Source organism: Panthera uncia, assembly GCF_023721935.1.
Source record: "Panthera uncia isolate 11264 chromosome A1 unlocalized genomic scaffold, Puncia_PCG_1.0 HiC_scaffold_16, whole genome shotgun sequence".
In the NCBI taxonomy this organism is placed as follows: Eukaryota; Metazoa; Chordata; class Mammalia; order Carnivora; family Felidae; genus Panthera; species Panthera uncia.
Genome location: NW_026057576.1, coordinates 25,230,676 through 25,252,391, shown reverse-complemented (window position 1 = coordinate 25,252,391; position 21,716 = coordinate 25,230,676).

Sequence of the window (21,716 nt, the reverse complement as noted above, 5' to 3'; positions counted from 1 at the left end):
ACTACCGTAGTGGTACATTAGCACTGATTACCCTGAGACTGGTTCTAGAATGTATAGTTACTTTCACTGTGGACATCTTAGGGGCATCAAGAAGGCAGTAAAGCATAATGGCTAAGAGCATGAGCTGTGGATTCTAACTGATTAAAATTCAAATCCTCACAGTGCCAATGGCTAGCTTTGGTATTTGGGCAAGTTACTCATCCTCTTGCGTGAATAAATAATAATAAAATTTACCCCTTGGGTTATTGTGAGGATTAAATGAAATAATACACATAAAACACTTGGTACAGTGTCCAGCACTTAGAGATCACTGTTTACTCCAGATATGATTTCTTTCATTACAAGCATCATAATTATTATTGTTAATAGGACTGCCAAGGAATTTCAAGGCTAGAGAGTTCTAGGTTGGGGGATAGTGATAATATTCCATTCTATGATCTTTCTGGAATAAGGAACATCTTTCTATACATCATCTCCATCTATATCTAACCCATCCTTTGCCTTAAAGTTATTTAAAATCTCTTTCTTCCACCTTCCATAATTTCTCTTTATATCCACTGAGGTATGAAACACTAAATGTACCTGGGCAGGAGAACAAGATGATGGTACCCTTGATGCTTGTTTTAATCTTTCTAAAAGAGACTTCACAGGTAATTGGAGTCCAAGAAATTACAGTCTTAGGAAGTGTCCATGCTGTGAGCAACAAAAGATAACTCCTCAGAGAGATATGAAAACAGTTGACCAACTTCTGGAACCAATTGGCAAAGTTATGTGCAACTGCACAGACGACATTGCAAAGGAAAATCTGTGAGGTCCTCTAGGAAAAACTGGAGTCTTCAAGACTGCACTTCTGCCTTCTCATTAACTTTATTATATCTTACTTTTTATAAACTTTCCATTGAGAGCTCCAGGAAGGGAGATGTCTCAACAGAAACTGGTTCCTTTATTTCTACTGCAGCTGTCAGGGATCCCTGTTGCCTGTAGATTTAGGACTTAGAATTTTTTTAATCAAGGAAAAGAGTGTGAGACAGGAAACTAGGTTCCATTTGAGTTTGACTTCCATGCTCTATTGAATGTCTGTGGTAGCAATTACTCAGGATTCAGTCTTATTTTTTAAAAGAAAATGTTTCATAATATTTTTTTTCTTTCTAATTGTGAAAGGCAGATAGAATAACACCTTAATATTTATATAGAACTGGTCCTTGGAAAGTGCTACAAATAATGTCATTCTTTTTCCCACCAGAATTCCTTGTGGAAGCAACATATTTTCCTCACACCATTTTTATAGATTATGTAGTCTGTCAGAAGCATTGTGGGGGCCAGAACCTGGGTTTTCTTTGGATTTGAAATGAAGTATTAGGTTTCCTTTCTATTACAAAAACAACATGTCTACGCAAAAGCAGGCTTTTATGCATAGTGCTCAAGGTAATTGCCATGGGAAAGAGCTCAGTTAAAACTTCTTGCTTTTCAACACTCAATCAAATCATCATTTTCCCATTTTCTTACAAACTTTTTATAGCCATAACTTTAATGGTGGCGTAGCATCCTATCTATATCAGTTATTTGCTCTTAGTAATATTAAGTATTTTCTGTGAAACTCATGTGTATCCAAGGTCGCAATATATTTCTTCCTGTGGGTTACAGTGGTTTTAATTTGTTTGCCAAATGAAGTGTAATTGACATGCAACATTTTATTAGTTTCAGACATACATAATAATTCGATATTTGTATACTTTGAGAAATGATTGCCATGGTAAGTTTAGTTAACATATGTTACCTTACATAGTTATAAAATTATTTTTTCTTGTGGTGAGAATGTTTAAGATGTACCAATTGTACATCAGTATCTTAACACAGTAAACATATATTTATCATTCATGCGACAGTACAAGATGGGTTCTCCTTCTCAGCAGGTGATGGCCATCCTCCATGTAGTGATTCAGAAACACAGATCTCTTCCCAATTTGTGGCTTCACAACCAGTTCTAAGTCGTGGCCATGCATACACAACACACAGAACGGATCCTGCAACAAAGAATTTCTGGCTCAAAATGTCAATAGTGCCAAGGTTGAGAAATACTGCCCAAGAGACACATTATCTTCTGCACCCAGCCAGCTAAATAGGGAAGCAGAGGAACTGATTAAGATAAAACCACATTGTAAATGCCTTGACTTGGAAACACTAGTCACATGATTCCCACCTGAATGTAAGAGGTCTAAGAAATGGGTCCGGGTGGGCAGCTGCTTCCAGCAACAGCTCTTTTTGGGGGGAGCAAGAATTTCTAGTGAACAGCTAGCTAACTTGTCAGAGGGGTCAATGGCAGAATTTGAATTGTATATTTGCATGGCTACTCACAACACTGCTGAAGCCTCAATCTGAGCTAATAAAACCAGTGATATATAAACGCAACCCCGAACTCCTGCTTGGGCTCCAGATCATCTGATGTCCTATTTGATATATTATTCAGTGTCACAAACAACACAGCCAAACAGAACTTTTGGTCTTCCCACCGAAATTTTCTCTCTCTCATCTTTTCTTTCTCAGCAAATGATGACACCATGCTTCTCCCCACTTTCCTACACCCTCCTCCAATTGTTCAGCAAGTCTTTGCAGCTCTATCCCCAAGACATCCTGCAGGTATTACCATGGACCACCATTTCTAGCCTGAACAACCACAGTAACCTTCCAATTGGAGGTAACCTCTGTAACCTCTCTTTTCCCACTACAGTTCATTCATATAACCAAAGTGTACTTTATAAACTGTAAAGATTATTTCTTTTTTAAAAAAAGAAGTTCATTTATCTTGAGAGAGAGAGAGAGAGAGAGAGCACAAGATGGGCAGGGGCAGGGAGAGAGGGAGAGAGAATCCCAAGCAGGTTCTGCACTGTCGGCTCAGAGCCCGACGTGGGGATCAATCTCATGAACCATGAGATCATCATGTGAGCCAAAATCAAGAGTCAGGCACTCAGCCAACTGAGGCCACCCAGACACCCCTGTAAAAATTATTTCTGTACATCTGGTGCCAGATCGCTCTCTTGAGTGCCTTGGCACATGCCCCAGCAAGGGTCGTGTAAGACCCATTCACTTCACTCCACTGTTCCTCTGGGGTCTGCACACTCTCCCTTCACTCAGGTTCAGTTCCCTGAACCTGCAACTGGCACTGGTTTGGTGGCTTCTAGATTCACCACGGTCACCTTCTTTGTACCCTTCTAGGAACGTGGCGTAGTTTTGTAAAATGGAGAGTCAGTTTGTCAAAATGGAGCAGCTGATTTGTCCAAGTCCATGAACTTCACCATAGTCTACAACACTCACCATGATATGGCCCCCTAATCTCATCTTCTGCCTTTCTCCACCACTGCACTGAAGACACACTGGTGGGCACTCTCCCTCTAATGTGCCAGGTCTCATGGGTCTCAGAACGTTCATGTTTGGTGCTCCCTTTCTCCTTGGAGCATGCTTGCCTGGATGCTTGCACACCTGCCTCCTTCTCATATTTCCAGCCCAAGGTGCTATCTCCTCAAAAGGGAAAACACTCCTGAAATGGCTGTTACCACCCACCTCCACCTCTCCAAACCTATATCCTATCTCCTTGTTTCAGTTTCTCCAGAACACCTACTACAATCTGGAGTGGATACATATTAATTTTTTGCTTGTATACTGTTTGTCTCCCCACCCCAGATTGGAAGCTCCATGAGGGCAAAGTCTTTGCCAGTCTTGTCTTTCACTGTACCCCCAGTTCTAGAACAGTACCTGGCCTGTGGTTAATACATAGTCATTGAATCATTGAACCAACAGGAGAATATTGGAGCCTTAGAAGAGTAGAGAATGGTGAATATGAGGACTTAGCTCCAGCTTTGCAACAGATCTCATAGGCCCACAAATCCCACAGGTCTCACAGATCACATTCCCTCCTCTGTAAACCTCTTTTCTTACCCAGGAAAAGAGCTTCCACAAAGGCCTCCTAAAAGCACAGATGGGAAGATCTTTAGACTTAGTAAAGAATTTTCTCTGGGGCCAGCAAATGGTTATCATTTGTGGCTCACTTCAGAAACCTCTGTGTACCTACCTATATGTGACTTCTGACCTGCTCTCCTTCCAGGCCACACACAGAATGCCATTACTGGGGGAGAGTTGGAGGCCTTGTTATTATTATTATTATGAAAATAATAATAATTATTATATTATTGTCCTCGCCTCTCCACACTCGAACTAACCTCTATTATCTTTTACGCTGGCATATTCAGGCTGCCCTCTCACTTTCTTGAACAACCAAGATTGCTCTGTGCTTTTGAAAAGCGTCATAGTCCAAAAAACTAGATCCTTAGCCTGATACATCCCTAGAAAGTTCTTGTGGTTGACCACCTGGCTGCTTCCTGGCACCCACGTCAGGCTGAGATGCTGCTTTGGGTGCACACACGGATAGCAGCAGCCTCGCCTTTGATGTCCTCTTTCATCCCTCTTCATTGTCCTTTACAGACTGGGTTCCCCATTCTTTCAATTAATAGCTATTTATCGAGCATTGAACTGGGCTTGAAAATGGATACAAGCAGAGGCACATCTGCTGTGAAGTTAATAAAACTTAGGCTGCAAGACCCACGGTCACATGGATTTTTTAAAATTTACTGAAGTGAAATATTTTGACTGAAGTTTAGTTAAAACTGTCCTTCCACTCTGTCTTCCCTTTACCACACTAACCCTTGTGCAGGGTTGCCATAGTATTTTTGGAATTCTGCTGAGGTGAAGGTGAATTGGAGATACATTTAGTTTGGATTTAATAGGGTGTATTTATATGGTTCACAGTCATGTCTGTAGATAACAGTTATGTCATTGTGATTCATCTTGGTGTAGGATTGCTTCTAGAAATACTCCCAGAACTCACTGCGCCAACTTATCCAGCATCATGATATGAAGGCACACAGCCAGATGTCATACCATGATATGAATGCACTATGTAGAATCTGGACTTGTAAATACATGAGAAAGGGAGGGTCACCCAGGCATGAGATTACAAAGGCAGAAGCTGGTCTGTGGGAATTCATCCGGTCATCAAACATATAAAATCACATGCAGAGATTTCAATTCTCATGGACATCTAGGCAAAGAGAAAGTTCTCTCTGTGTCTGTAGAGTACAAACTCTTATAGGAGTAATTCTATACTTTATTTTTTAGTTTTTAGTTTATTTATTTTTTCGAGAGAGTGCATGAATAGGAATTAGCGGCAGAGGGAGAAAGAAAAAAAAGAGAATCCTAAGCAGGTTCCACCCTCAGTGCAGGGCCTGACATGGGGCTCAATCCCACAACCATGAGATCAGGACCTGAGCCAAAATCAAGAGTCGGTCGCTCAACAGACTGAGCCACCCAGGTGCCCCAGAAGTAGTACTATAAATAGCAAATATGTCCTGTGTCAGTCGATTGTTTAGCATCCCAATTATTTAATTTAAAGTATTAAAAAATTGATTTTGATCAACCATCTTGGAGGAAAGACTTCTGGGTCCGGCATTATCCTTCTATTGTTTCGTTCTATAAAGTTATTGTCATATGAAGAGGTGATCAAAGAGTACATAGCCAAATAGAAACAGTATGCTATTGGCAGTGTGGGGAGAGGGTTGGATTACAATGTTTGTGGTGTTTCTCAGCATTTAAAATTGTTAAATTTACTTCCACTTCTATTTTTAATCTGAATAAATATTTAATTTTCTTAAATACTCCCATGGTTGGTAAGCTAACTAACTGGGTCATCTCCTGGATGCAGGTACATATGACGTATTTCTGATTATTTACAAGCTTCCAATAGACATTAAATGAGTCCTGGATAGGAAAAAAGGTGAAGAAATTATCAGAATGTATTTGACACTCCTTCCATCTGCCAATCCCCCATTCCCCTCATTTCTCCTAAAAATAATCCCCAACAAATTAGACTCTTAATAATCATATTCTTGAGGGAAATGAAGGGGCTAAATTGTGGTGTGTGTTATAGGTCAAATTAGGCAACTCTCTTCTTTCCCTTCGGCCATCGCCATCAAGAGGAAAGCCAGCAAGTGTGACAGGGCTAAGTGTTACCCTTGACTTAAGCGTCCTAACACAAGTCCTAAGAAGGGACCTTCTGATCTTCATGGGTCAGTCACTCTGAGGGCTAGAAGACCCTGAATGCAGTCACAGCGTGACGTCAGTGAATGTTCTTTCTAGAAGCCTGCATCTTTTCTTCCTTCCCTGCTTAGATTATAATGATTAGTCAACTGATTTCCAAACATTCAGTGAATGTTTGACTCAGGTGAGCCACTTACAGCAGAACTTGAACTACAAATTGGGTACCATGCTGCCCAACCCTACCCTTCAATTCTACACAGAGTTGTTTGCAAAAGACCTGTCAAATGGAGCCTGCTTACCAATTGATCATCAACTGTGGCTATCATTTTCTTCATAAAAGAAAATGAAGTACATCACGGTTTTCCAACAAAAATTAACCAGAAATGTAAAGGGATTAGAATCAGAACAGTAGGTGAAGCAGCCAGCAATTAATCATTTACTACAGGGTGGGTGACCTTTACATTGAAGGTAACAGGTATAATTAAACAGCCTCTTGCTGAGTGGGTGTTGAAACTGAAATTCTCTAGGCCTGACTCATGGCTTTCCACCTGGTTCCTGGCTCTTTCCGACTTGGTTGGGAGGCAGGTTGCCTCTCATAACAAACTCTGGGAAATCCCCGCCTCAGGACTGCCTTGGAAAACACTGCCAGTGTTTTACTTTGTCATTTAAAGTTTGTTTGTGTGCTGGGCCAGGAGAAGCCTGCAAGCAAGTACTTGAACTGGGTGGAATGAAAGCCTAGGGATCAAATAGCACCCTAGACCCATTGCCAAGGCCAAGGGAGGGACAGAGACCTAATCACAGAAAGTGGCTGCAGCTGCACTCCAAAGCTGTTATTATTGTCTTGCTGTAGCCCCTGAAACCTTGTTTATTTCCTGTTTCAAACTTCTGGAGGTATACCCTGCAGGACAGTTATTAAGGGCAATAACATCACAGCCCAGTGAGGTGGGCTAGCCTTTTTTGTTTCATTTGGTGGTACCATCTTAAATATTATGAAGTCCAAAGCAATTTTGGCTTTGCAAACTCCTTTTTTATCCATAGATATCTTCTGATCCTTGCCTCCAGGACCCCCTGCCCCCACGTCTCCCCATCCTTGGCTTCCCCTGTGAAACCAGAGACTTTTAAAGGTGATCAAGCTGATGATGCTTAGTTCAGGTTCCATGTTTCTCTCAAGTATGAAATCCTCTGAATCTGATGGGAGAGGAGAAGGAAGTAAAACTGGATAGTCTAAATAATTTATAGTTAAAGCCAAGATTTATGAGGGGAATTACTGCACAGAGCTTGGTTTTGTGTGTCTTTGGACCTGGGAGCCAGATTCTACCCTTTGACTGCCCACATGTGTCTCTCATGGCTCTTTGGCACCACCCTTCCGGGGTGCAGGGAAAGCTACAAGTGTCCCATAAGCTTTGGTCCTGAAAGCCAGAGGAGAGTGGCCCTGCTGGTGTTCTTGGTAATTAGCATGTGGCTCTTCAAGATGAAAAAGAAAGACTTTGTGGTAGCAGAGGAGGAAGCAAAAGGAAGCAGAGAAGGAACCACAGACTGTGGGAAACACTCCCAGGGAGACCAGGCCCGGGGGAATGCAGGATGCGCCTTAGACCCTTGAGTCCTGTCTGGCCCCTCCTTTTGCCAAGGAGGTAGACATTAGAGTGGGACCATTTTTGGAGCCACGAGTTAGAATCAGATTCTACTTCGGGCCGGCCCTGCTAAAATTCATTTTGAGAAGTTCAAAGACTGGAACAGAAGAAAACTGAAATTCTAGCATCCTTTCACATGTGCGCACGTGGGCGTGCACGCACGCACGCACACACACACACACACACACACACACACACTGCTTGATGAAGATATAGGGCAAAGTGAATTAATAAACCACACTTAAAACAGTACCTAACACATAGAAGATGCTATAGAAGCACTATTTGATTTCCTGCTTTAACTATGAACAACTATTATTATTACTATTATTGGATTTTGACTTTGCTTTCAAAGAATTGATTTTGAACATGAAAGTGTGGGTAAGAAATCCCAGCCATATTCTTGCTTTTCTCAGTAACCCCACATGAGTAGGCAAAGCAATGAGCTAAAGGAGATGGTGTACCTGGTGTGGAGGCCAGGGGAAGCTACGAGAAGGCAGGGCAGTGGGAGGCACGCTGAACACAAGAATAAGCCTGGTGGATGGCTTGTGTATAAGTACAGCTGTTTGCCTGACTCTCCACTGTAGGGGAAAGAGCCAGAGAGAATGAGGCCAGGATCTGAACCCTCAGCTGTGAATTACCTAGCTGTGAAAATTACTGAGTACCTCTGAGCCACCAGCTCCCCTTTTACAAATGGATATGATTAAGCCACATCCCGGGGGAGGAGCAGAAAACTAAGTGACTCTGGGGATCAGCTTGCTTTGGCCCCTCACAGTATTGAGGGGATTTTATTAGCTGGAGTCTACAATGGAGCAAAAGAAATTAGGAAAGAAAGGCAAAATCCACACTATGGGATGACATCTAAGTAATCTACTCAGCAGTTAACTGGAACATAAATGAACACATACAGTCAGTTACAATTCATATCCATACCTAATCAAAGAGTAAATGATCCCAGCAGGCTTTTGGATCCTCTCTCAGTGAGAGATCTCAGGACTTATCCAGGTGGGCCTAACCTAGGGGAATGCCTGACCTGGTCCTTTTCCTGCTCAGATCCTTTTAGGACTTTTTCCATGTTTATTGCTTGGTTGGTTGTGGTCTCTGGTCTTCCCCCATGTGCCCCACAAGTATTCAGCCCATGTTGGTCTGCCTGGAACCATCTATTCCATCTATCACAAGTTTCCAATTGCAGCCAATTCTTACTGTTTTTAGTTCAGGATTTAAGAATCTTTACCTTTATTTTTATAACCATTGCTGGTCCCAAACTCATTTTTTCCCCTCAGTAAAATTGGAATAATCTCATAGGGTTGTTAAAAAATAATATTTTCTATTCAGTTAGCACAATGCTTGTCACCTATATATAAAAATATTTTTAATGTTATTTACAGTCATCACCATCATCATCTTCATAATTCGATTGTGCTACTCTTTAAACTGGCTCCCAGAAGATGCCTTTTGAAATCACTTGTAGCAGTTTCTCTTTTACATCAGAAGATGGTTTTATGAATCACCCCGATGCTTGGCAAAGAGAAGACAACTTTCAAGTGGAGGGCTACGAACAAAACAAAACGAAACAAAAAACTAATTCCCGTATGATGCAAGTCATTTACTTTATGACTCCTTCCTCAGTCCCACTTGAAACCTACCTGAGTGTAATTTCATTGTTGAATTATTTAATGCCACTCAGATAGGAGCTTTCATAGGGAGTTACGTTACCTCCAAGGAGCTGCCTGGCCTACGTATCTTAAATTCGTGATGGAATCAACATAACCTCATTTTAACATGTTACCATTCTACTCCTCTTTAGAGCTATTCAAATGCTAAGTTTGGACAGCACATAGAAGCCTAGATTCAGTTCACCCAGGGAAGTGGAAACTGGTAGAAATCAGCAGGCCTTCTATAGATTGGGCATCCTCAGGGATGGTGTGTAAATAAGTTGCTGCTGAGATCATGACATTTGGGATCAAATCCCAGACGAGAACACAATAACGTAAGGAAAGGGACAGCCCATTCAGTGTAATGTAACTGGCCTGGCATGAGGTGGCCCGGATGACACCAGGCACCAGAGAGAGACCCTGTGTTCAGCAGACAGGAGCACTCCATCCACCAGGAAGAAGTGCAGTAAGCACGAGGAGGATGATTTCCCAGATTTTGCGTTAGTCTGGTCGACACCTCCCTTGAGATTAGGCAATTAGCTTTGTTTTGATTCTGCGCTCACTGAGAAACCTTCTAATTCTTTCATAAGTCACCCTAGGCACCTTAATTCCCAAAGGGGTCCCCTGGATTACGGGAATGAATATTTCATTCACTGGAATGGTAACACCATCTCTGTAGGGAATAAATTTGTTTTGTGGCATAGAAATCAGTTGTCCATGAGTTTAGCATGACACAGGCCCTCTGGGTCTAGTCAGCTCCAAGCAGATCTGAAAAATAGAAATTTAGCATCAGAAAGGACCCAAACTCTCAATCACTGTTTTCTTAAATTGTGTTGTGCTTCAGTGTCCTCATCTGCAAAGCAAGGGAAAATAATAGCGCCTGTTTCGTATGGTTGTTGAGAGGATTTATGATTTAGTAGGTGTAAATTATTTATATATAAGTGTATATATGAAAGGATTTAACATATGGAAGTACTTCGAATGGTGTCTGTTATTCATAGCGACCCCACAAGACACTCCCCAGAGTACCCTGTTAGAAGCAGCCCCCTGATGTCACTCTGCCTTAGGCTTTCTTACATGGCCCTCGAAGCACTTACCTCCTCCATCTACTCCTCTCTGAAAACTAGAGACTTCAAACAAAAGCTGCATGCAATGTGCCTTCATGGGCATGTGACCTGTGCTTAGTTTAATGCTTGGCTCTTGGCCATCTTGAAGTCCCTAATAATTTTTCAAAAAGGGACCCCACATTTTTATTTTGCACTGGGCCCTACAAATTACGTAGCTGACTCCATGTGACCAGTGAGTAGTCAAGTGGCCTCAAGAAGGCTATTTCCTTTCCAGATGGCTCTTAGTTTTTTGTTTTTTGTTTTTGTTTTTTAATGTTTATCTGAGTCAGCACAGAGCCCGATGCGGGGCTCAAACTCATGAACCGTGAGATGACCTGAGCCGAAGTCAGATGTTTAGCTGACTGAACCACCAAGGTACCCCTATCTTAGCTCTATGGATGTTGTGGAGACAAGGATGAGAGAGATGAGATTAATATGGCCAGAGACCCAGGCTTGCCAATGAGCAGAGCGGAGGCTTCTTGAATGTGTAGCAATGTTTCCAGGCTACGGGCAATAAATTATTTCCCAGGGGTCTCAGTAGACTCAAAGAAAACTAAGAGAAACTCTGGATGTACTTCCCCTCTCTACCAATTTCCCAAAATAACAAACATACTTGGTAATTCATAGTGAAATGATTTGAGTTACCCAGAGATACGGAGAAACCAGCTTGGCTTTCAGCACAGGGAATGAGCGCCCTTTGAGCACCTGGCCACTGCTGGGAAACTAAAAGCACAGTCATTTTGGCTGGAGCCTTCCAGTGGAGATTATTGTGGGGAAGGGGGAAACATGACCGCTTCAGACAAGCAGCTGAAGCCATGTACCCTTAAAGGTGACCTCCGCGTCAACCACAGAAGCAATTGCTTTGACTTCCAGCAGGGTAACCCCAGTGGCCTGGGAGCCTGTGTTAGGGTCCCTGCAATATGTTGCCTACTTGGGTGGGATTTCGGGTGGGATTTCCACTAAATTCAGTAATGGGAGTGAGAGGCATAGTGTTTTGAGGGCACTATTGTAAACTGTTCCTTCTTTGAGTTTCTAAGTTTGGAGTGGCCCAAAGAGAAAGGATTCTACAAATACTCAGCCTCCTTATTCTCGTATGTCTGTACTTTGTTCATACAGTAGGTCTGACTTTGACCCTGGAAGACATTACCGGGTTCGTTCTTTCATCTTCTGATTCCCCATCTGTGGCCCTGAAGTGCCAACGTAATTTACCAACAGTTACCAGCAGCACAGATAAATGGATGAGCTTTCTGAAACGCTGCTTCAAATCCCCTTTTAGAGAAATCCATCTAAACATCCCGTTCCCAATAATTCAGTTTCTTTGGACACTTCAGTTCACTTTGTTCTGATTTTAGAAGCAAGAAATGCAGCGCAAGATATTTCTGAGCTGGGAATTCGCCTTCCCGTTGCAGAAGTGCAACAGCAACCCCAGAGAGAAAACTTTCAAGTCTGCAGAGAAAACAAGGGCTGGAAAAATGTTTGTTTATTGCCAGCTCTCCCCACAGCCACTTACATAAGAGCTCGTGCTGAGACAGGCTGTCCTGCCCAGACTCAGGATCAAGAGTTATGCTCCTTGGGATGATGACAGAAACAATGTGGGAACCACAGAGCCGTGGCCTGTGACGCAGTCCAGGAAGGAAAACCAAGTGTTGTGTGGCGATTAGTCCTTTCACAATGGTGTGATGGCTTCCTGGGCTGTTTTCAAGCTCGCGGGGTATGGCACAATCTGGGGGGCAGGTGGGAAGGCTCTGTGAGAGAGATACAGCTGAAGAATGGTTCCTCGTTTTCCCAGTTTGAAGATAAAACAATGCACAAAACTGTGTGAGCTGACGGGCAGAGTCAAAAGTTCAGCTATCTCCTGACCTTCCAGATCCATTCTGACTCTCAAGCTACATAAATAAACACTATATCCAAATCTGGGAGCATTTAAAAAGTTTGGACGAATTTGTGTAGATTTTGTTCAACTGTTTACTGCACTATATAGATTTTTTTTTCTTTGCAAAACAAACATGAAAAACTAAGTCTGCCAGAAAAAAAAAAAAAATGCAGGGGCGCCTGGGTGGCGCAGTCGGTCAAGCGTCCGACTTCAGCCAGGTCACGATCTCGCGGTCCGTGAGTTCGAGCCCCGCGTCAGGCTCTGGGCTGATGGCTCGGAGCCTGGAGCCTGTTTCCGATTCTGTGTCTCCCTCTCTCTCTGCTCCTCCCCCGTTCATGCTCTGTCTCTCTCTGTCCCAAAAATAAAAAACGTTGAAAAAAAAAAATGCAAAAGCCTTTTACAGCTTGCCTCCCCCCTTGCTGTTACTGAAAAGCAGATGTGACGGGCAGAGATGCAGGCCTGTAATCAAGCTCGTGAAGCAGCCACGAGGCAGTCTAAACTATTCTCGACAGCCTCCCTCTACAGGAGACGCCACAGCCTCTTTGAGTAGACTGTGCCAGGCTTTAAGTGAATATCAAAAAAACATCTTCCATATGTTTTAACTTAACTTCTGGTTTAAACGCAGGCCCATTCATTTTGTTCCCTCCTTCACAGCCTTCATGAGTAATTGTCCACTGACTTTGCTGCTTGCCATTCATACCTGGGTGTGCGTTTTTCTTACTCCAGACACCTAACTCTTAGCGTCTGTCGTCACAAATAAGGTTTCTGCTTATTGCTTTGGAATGACAGGTTGCAACTAGCACAACCTTATACACGTACAAGATACTCAGTCAGCATTTTGCTGATGGAGTAATCTCTCTTTCTCTCTCTCTCTCCTTGCTTCTCCTGATACATTTTTCACTTCCCCCCTTCCCTGATTTTTCTTTCTTTTCTTCTCCCTCTGCCACCCAAACTTTGTGCTTACCAGTGCATCTACTGAGTACTCTCTAAAGCCCTGATTTACACCAAACAAGTAACATGATGTCCACAAAATAGAACAACACTCACTTTGGGACCCCAACTTTGGCCTGAATCTATGTGAGTCATAATTTATTGGAACCAAGCTGAGGTTCAAAAGAGCAAAGGTAGTGGGACCCTATGTATCACCCTTGGATTCTTTCTCACTGGACCTCACACATAAGAATCTTTCTCACCTGCGTGATTTCCCATCCTTTCTTCCTCCTGACTCTTCTGCAGATCATCACGGACAAGATGGACTCTGAAACTAATAGTTTCTGATCTTTCATTCACTTTTCAGCATCTCTAGGAAAGAGGAAAACTGGGAAAGGTTCTAAATTATTCAGACTCATGGGTTACAAATGGAAGAAACACATCTTAAACCAGCTTAAGCCTAATTTATTTGTTCATATAAACAAGACATAAAAAAAAAAAAGATGGTTGGATTGAGGGATATCCTCAGGACTCTCTCATTCTCTCTCCTTTTTGCTCTTGCTTGATGCCATTTTCCCATACCAGCTTCTCCATGGAGGTGGGGACATGGCCATGGGCAAAAGCTCACTTCCTCCTATATAGCTCATGACCTGAGCAGACAGGATTTTCCTGCCTTTCGCCCTGTGGATTGGGAAAAAAAAAAAAAATGAAACAAACAAACAAACAAAAAAAAAAACAAGATTAGATGCTTATTGGCCCATTCACTATGGCTAAACATGTGAGGTATGTGATGGGCTCTCCTGGGTCTCCTGTGGTCAGGGGGATAGCATGTGTCTGTTATCAGAGGAAAGGGGAGGGGGAGTTCTAGGAAGACTAAATAAGAGTCAATATAGCATCTGAGGAAAAGAGAGCTCTGTGAAGACACCAGGTCTATTGGCAGATGACTCCTCCCTTGTATCTTCCTCCCTATCCTCATAGCCCCATAAGTGAGAGTTAAATACTACAGGTACTCTAAGGGCTCTCAGACCCTTTTCATGAAGATATAACAACAGTCAATATCCTACCATCCTGGCAGAGAAAAAATGGGGACAGTTTGTCTGACTTTCCTACCAACACCAAGAAGTAATTAGAGGTAAAACTTGGGATTCACAAAAAATTACAGACTCAGAGAATTGGAGAAGATCTAAGGAAATCTGTATTTCTTATCTCTGCCAGAGCTTTACAAAGAAGGGTGACGATGGGTGGTAAAAGACCTTATAGAGGGTCTTGCATTAGGTGAGAGGCTGGACAAAGAAACTCCTAAAGGTCCTTTAGACTCTGAGAGACCATGAGTCTGTGAAACTATCCCAACTTGCAATCGGTTGATTCTTTCCTTAAATTGTTCAGGACATTATCTCACTCCCCCATGCTTACTGATTTTAATGGCCAGCAAGGCTTGTAGTAGGCGATTCCATCCAAATATCTCATATAAACAAACACTCCCCCCCCCCCCCCCGAGCTCCGACCCAGCCTTAGCAGAGTAAGCCCAAGCCTGGGAATTCTCAGACCTTTAGAAACTAGAAAGACTTCTACTGGCCCTCATCCCATTTTAGCCAAAATTTGTGAGCCTCCTTTTCTATAAATTTTGGCATTTCTGTTCCTTTTCTTTGTGTCTTGACCATATTAACCAGATCACAGCTGAGAAGAGAAGCCTGAGGTTGAATACAGAGACCTAGAATATCTTCATACTAACTTTTTCTGATCACAAAGAATTCGGGAAGTCAAGAAAGCAAGAGAAAGAGTTGATCTTCGTTCTCATTTTCCTACTGTCTTCAGAAAAATAACCCCCAAAGATGTTCATATCCTAATCCTTGGAAACTGTGAATATGTTATGTTATGTGGCAAAGAGGAATTCTGGCTGCTATTAAGCTGACTTGAAGATAGGAAGATTGACCAGGGAAGCCCACTGTAATCCCAAGGGTCCTTCAAATTAGAAGAGGAAGGCATGAGAGGAAGAGTAATACAATGTAAGAAGGACTCCACACACCACTGCTGGCTTGAAGACAGAAGAAGGGAGCCATGAGCCAAAGAATAGGGGCAGCTTCTAGAAACTGTAAAGGCAAGGAAGCAGATTCTTCTCTGGAGCCTCCAGAGAGGAAGGAAGCCCTGAAAACACTTAGATTTTAGCCCTGTTAGACCCACACCAGACTTCTGACCTACAGAACTGCAAGATAACAAATTTGGGTTGCCTAAGCCACTAAATTTGTGCCTGTCTGTGACAGACAAGATAAGAAACTAACACATTTCCTATCTCTTTCCTGTGTATCCTGAAATGTTAGGTTCCTTAGGATTCCAACTGCCAAACTATATAGAGACAAGAGAGTTTAGCAGACAAGGAAAACAGACTTGATTGACTCTGTTATGACTTCACTTTGTGACGTTGGATAAATCAGTTTCTCTGGCCCTCAGTTTCCACATCTGTAAAGTGAAGTAGTTTTATTAAACAGTCTCAAAAGCCTTTTTCCCTCCAAGTTCAGAGATTTGATATCCTTAACCTTTTCTTCCTGGTGTAGAATGCTCTGCAAGCCCTAGCCAACCATCCCCACCACAGCTCACGGCAGAGCTTTGGATAGGGAGAAAAGGTCCGTGTGGTCACAGCTCTCTTGGGTCTTACCCACAGCGAGCGAGGGCAGAAGTGGTCATAGTAGGCACAGCAGCTGCCCAGTTTGCCATCTGTACTCAGGAAGAAAATATTTAGTGCTAAGTGAGCACTGTAGGGGCTAAGGTGCTGGAGAATCCCTAAACCCAGGTGATGACAGAGGTCCTCCTGAAGGAGGGGAGGCTGTGTTAGCTTTGGATAAGGATATTCAGTGCATCAGTAGTGGCAAGAGGCAAGGCCCAGAATGAGCTGGGCGTGGTGAATAGACCAAGCTGATAGAAGAGAAAGGTGTTGTTGTGGACATAAAGTTAGAAGGACATGTTAAAACCGGATGGTAGGGGCCTTAAAAAATTCCAGGACAAGGATATAAAGACTGAGCGACCTCCTTTTCTAAAATACATTTTTAAATTTATTTATTTTGAGAGAGAAAGTGAGGGAGGAGCAGTGAGAGAGGGAGAGAGAGAGAATCCTAAGCAGGCTCCCCACTGTCAGTGTGGAGCCCGATATGGGGCTCGAACTCACGAACTGCGAGATCATGACCTGAGCCAAAACCAAGAGTCAGGAGCTTAACGGACTGAGCCACCCAGGTTCCCGAGTGACCTCCTTGAGGCTGCACTGCATTTTGTGCCATGTCATATGCACAAAGCTTAGTATAGTGCCAGACACATAATAGGTGCTGAACACAATAGGTGCTCAATGTTTCTTGAATGAATAAATGAACACAAACGTTTTTTCGAACAGGACACTGCCATAACCCATGATGAATTTAAAGAATGTAAGTGGGACCCCAGTGTACCAAATGGATTAGAGGAGGCAGGGGTGGAATGTCTGGATACCAATCAAGAGTCTGCCAAACTGACGGAGACATAAAGGTCAAGCTGGGCAGCTGGGCAGTGTGAACTGAAACGAAGAGATCCATGTGCCATTAAGACTTTCTCTAAACCAGCCCAGCTGGGAGGATGTCATTTTCATTCATGCAAATCTCCAAGGAAGGAGCACCCCCACCTCATGAATAAGAGCAACGCAATAGCCCAGACAGGCCAGCACACACTGAACAGAAATCCTCAGGCAGCAATTTAAGCATCTGTAACCCACATTGTATTGTCAGTGGAAATGACCACTGATCTCTGCACAATTATTCTCCCTGTAATCAAAGCTGGTTCTTAGTTCACCCTTTCCTTCCCTAGACTCAACAACTCTGATTCCCCTAGTCATTTTCAGAGGCTCATTCACCAAGTCTTCTGATTGCTTATGTTCTTCTCCTCTGATTCCTTTCCAACTTCCCTCTCCCTGAAGTCATGCACCTGAATCAGTGTTGCTCTAGCCACACTCATCTCTAAGTAGATGGCAAGGAGCATAGCTCTCCTCCAGGAGGGAGATGTGGCCTCATGGGAGCATTGCAGTTATGTTCCAAGCCCAGCCAGCCAAGGATGCTGACTGTCCTGACCTAGAGGAGCCCCCACAGAAATCAGCAAGAAGCCCACCTCCAGACAGTGTCTGGCCTCAGATCCCAGAGGAAGTCACTGTCCTTTTCCTCTTCATCATCCTCTCTAAGCTTTCCTATCTTTGTATCAGCCAAAGCCCATACCGGCAAGGACAGAAGAGTAATTGATGGCCTTAAGGGATATCAAAGTGCTATTGAGCAAAAACACAACTCAACAGCCTCGCAGGTGCTTCCTGCAACAGGGAGGGAAAGAAGTGTCTTTAGAAAGCCCTAAATAACTCTAGGCAGGGATGTCAACTTGACAAATGACCCTCAAGAAATAGCCCCGTTGTTCTCTGGTGTGTGATTCATCCCAACCGGTGCTGGTGTCAGGGGCAAGGCCCAGCCGTGAGTCCCGCAGTTATCACTTGGGGCTGCTCTTCAGCTCTCCTCTCAGGAGGGATAAGAAGGCATTGTCTTGGTTCCCTTGGCCCAAGTCACTCTGACCTTGTTCTCCAGTGGAATCCTGAATTTGTGCTGATTTAGTTTAAGCTGCATTAGGTGGAGGGTGGGCACCATGGGGAGACTCTCTGAGCATCCAGAGGTCCCCTGCCCTTTGATGTGAGCTCCCAGGGCTTCTTGCAATCATAGCAACAAACACCATGGGCTCCTCTGGACAGAGACCCCCTTTTCTCTCCCTGTTCTCAGTTCCTCAAAGAACTGGCCTAAGTGCTTGTCAAATGTTGGACTGAATAAGTGAAAAGATCCCAAGACCAAGAGTCATGATAGCTAGTTTCTGGTCTTGACTCTGATAATAAGTAGCTGAGATCATGACCATGCGTTCAAGTTCTCCGCGCCTCCTTATCCTTGTGTGTAGAATGAGAACGCAAGCTCTCAAATCCCCTCAAACTCAGACCATGAGGTACACAGAGGCCTGCAGGGGCTGGCTCGGGCTTGTACTCGCTCAGCAGAGCAAAGGTTGGGCAAATATGAGGCACTAGCAATTCCTTTGCACACCCAACAACAGTCGTAAACAAAAATAGATTGAAAACCCAGGTAAAAGGTGCATAATAATTTCAATTAGTAGGTAGGCCAGGAGGCCTCTCCAATGACACTAGATGCAGGTGTTGTGAGTAGCAACTGGACTGGCAGGCAGCCTTGCGCCCACACTTAACATAAATACGGCATTATCATCCCCCATGAGTTTATTGGGTCCTCTTCACCAAGGTGTCCTAGCCACCAGACTATGATGTACATTCTTTGGCTTATGATGTTTCTTCTGTGAAACAGCACAACAAATGAATTGTCCGAGGAAGGTTGTCCCACCAGCAGAGGCAATTTTGTATGTGTGAGTTCCAAAGAGGAGTCTCTACACAAGATGGGGATGAGTGGTTTGTAATGAAATCATGGGCATGTTCTAAGGAGACCAGCCAATGTGTCCCAACAGGGGGCCCATTTCTCAAAGCAATCATCTGATTAATTCCCCCTGGGTGGTGGATGTGCTCTGGGTTTTAATGCCCTTGGTTTTCATCAATGGCAGCTTTGTTAGTGTTAACAGAAAGCAAGACAAATGCTTTTGAAATCAAGGTCTGGTGGATGCCTGAATATGTGCCCTTCTCTGAAGATTATAATCTTCAGACTTAAGAATTGAATGAAATTGTCTTTTTTATGAAAAGGCATTTTAGCAACTGGAATTAAGGATCACAAAACCTTTCAGAGGTTTTAACAAGTTTCCCCTCTGGGAATCATTTTCAGTTCTTTTTTAACAGATCACTGATGCCCCTGATCACCGAGGCTCTTAGTGCGGGAGAAGTCAGTTAGTGAGGATTTGGACTTGTACTTCCTTTTCCCTTGCCTTTGTGGAAAGTGTCTAGTTACTCTTACACCTTGGCTTGGCTTAAGCGGGTGCTATGGTTTGACTGTGTCCCCCCAAAATTCATATGTTGAAATCCTGACTTCCAAAGATGCTGGTATTAAAAGGTAGGGCCTTTAGGGGTGCTTAAGTCATGAAGGGGGAGCACTCATGAATGAGATTAGTGTTCTTATAAAAGAGACCCCACAGTACTCCCTAGCCCCTTCCACCACGTGAGGATACAATGAGAAGTCTATGACCCAGAAGAAGGCCTTCAGTAGCACCTAACCACGCTGGACCCTGAACTCAGACTTTCATTCTCCAGAACTGTGACCAGTAAAAGGTTGTTGTTTAAAAGCCACCCAGTCTGTGGTATTTTTCATAGCAGCCCAAACGGACTACGAGAGCAGGTCTGACAGGAAGGGGCTCTGTTTCAGCTGTGGATCTTTGCCGGAGTCTGTATCTTCTGGGGGTTGGACAGACCGTCCCACTGCAGAGTTAGACAAATAAAAGGAAAAATAGATACTCTTGCTCTGAGATACCAACACCTGCACACACACACACACACACACGCATGCATGCACATGTGTGTCTCTATCACTTGTTAGTTTGTGCTGAGTTAGCTTGCCTGAGTTGATTAACCTTTCTGAGCCTTGGTTGTCTTGTTTATAAAATAAGAAAAATAAAAGGACCAAATCATAATTCTGTTTCAAGGATTAATGGGGGGAAATGTACATCAAGCACTTACTTAGCACAACACCTAGAATAATTCAAAGTGTTCGGTAATTATAACAATAACAATAATGAAATGTAATAATAACAATAATGAAATCTCCTCTTTCCTGACAAAGAAGCTTCAGCCCCTCAGCACTCTACAAAAAGTCAGAGCTGACTCCACTTCAACTTTTCCATCAGGTTCCCTATGAGGCAGAAGTACAATGTAAGTTACAGGCTTTTCATATCTGTCGTTGCAAATAAGAACTGGAATTGAGATCATCTGCAGTTGTCTGAGTTTGAGGGGACTTGCCTTCTCATTTTACAGATGAGGATACAGAGGCCCAGAGACCTACGGCACCTGGGCTAACTTACTAAGACCAGAGACTAGCTATTATGACCCTTGGTCTTGTGATCTTTTCATTTACCCATTCAACATTTGTCAAGTGCTTAAATGAGGCGGTTCTTTGAAGAACTGGGAAAAGGGTAAGGGCTAGAGTCCCTGCTCTCAGTGGTCTTTGTTGCTAAGATTGCAAAAAGCACTGGGAGCTAATATCAAAGGGAGAAAGACTTCTGGCTGCTCAGAGAGAGTGTCTCCCCATGGTTCTCATCCCGGAACGCAGCTCAAACCAATCCAGCACAAATCCTGAGAAGCAATCGGCAGTGTGCACAGGACCGAACCAAGGCCTCCATGCTGAGGCCTCTGCTTCAGGCCCTCCTTCCTTCTGAGTCCCTCTCTTTCTGACTGAAACGTGCATGTTTTTGCTCCATTAATCAAAAAGCCTTAATTAGCAAGGGACCAATAGTTTCATAAATCTCAAAAAAGGACCAATATTTATCAGACACCCTCTCACTTGTACCCCTATTAGGTGAAACAAGAGAAAGACTCCCAATGACTGTTACTCTGGAACTCACAGTGTACGATCTATTTACTGAAACAAACACTGGCTACAAAGATGCCGCCTTCACCACCATTTTAGAAGTGGGACTTTTCATGCCCAGAGCTGCAGAAGGTATGGATGTCATGCTAAACGTGACAGTTGCAGTGTGGGAGTCGCCCCCGATTCAAACACAAGCACTAGGGACACGGGGATCTCCTTTGGGCTTGTTCACTGCTGCACCTCCAGGGTCCAGAATAGCACCCAGACATCATAGCCAATAAATATTTAGTGAATGGATAAATGAACCAAGAATGAACAGTGGAGTCAAAGAACCATCTAGTGAGTTTGGGCAGTTACTTGCCTTCTCTGTGTGCACCCAGATTCCTTATCTTGAAAAAGATTGTAATTGTTGTGAGGATTATTGGTTTCATTGTATAAATCTGTTTAAAACAGTGCTGATCAATATGAAATATTTTTGAGTATAAATCTTCCCACCGATTGTACTTTTTCTTTGTCCTCACAGGGGATTGGCAAACATTCAGCAATTTAACAGATATATCTACAATTTATTTTATTTTTAATGTTTATTTTTCTGAAAGAGAGAGAGAGAGAGCAGGGAAGGGGCAGAGAGAGAGGGAGACACAGAATCCAAAGCAGACTTGAAACTCTGAGCTGTCAGCACAAAGCCCGACTTGGGGCTCAAACTCATGAACTATGACATGGTGACCTGAGCCAAAGTTGGATGCTTAACCAACTGAGCCACCCAGGCACCCCCTCTAAAACGTATTTTAGTTAAATGATCATATTAGAAAAGTTTTGAAAGTTTTTTTTTTTTTTGGTCATTGTTATTTGTTTTTGTTTTGTTAAAAGGTCGGATGCCAATAGGTGCTTGACTTTACTACCATTATTTTATATGAAGTGTGACT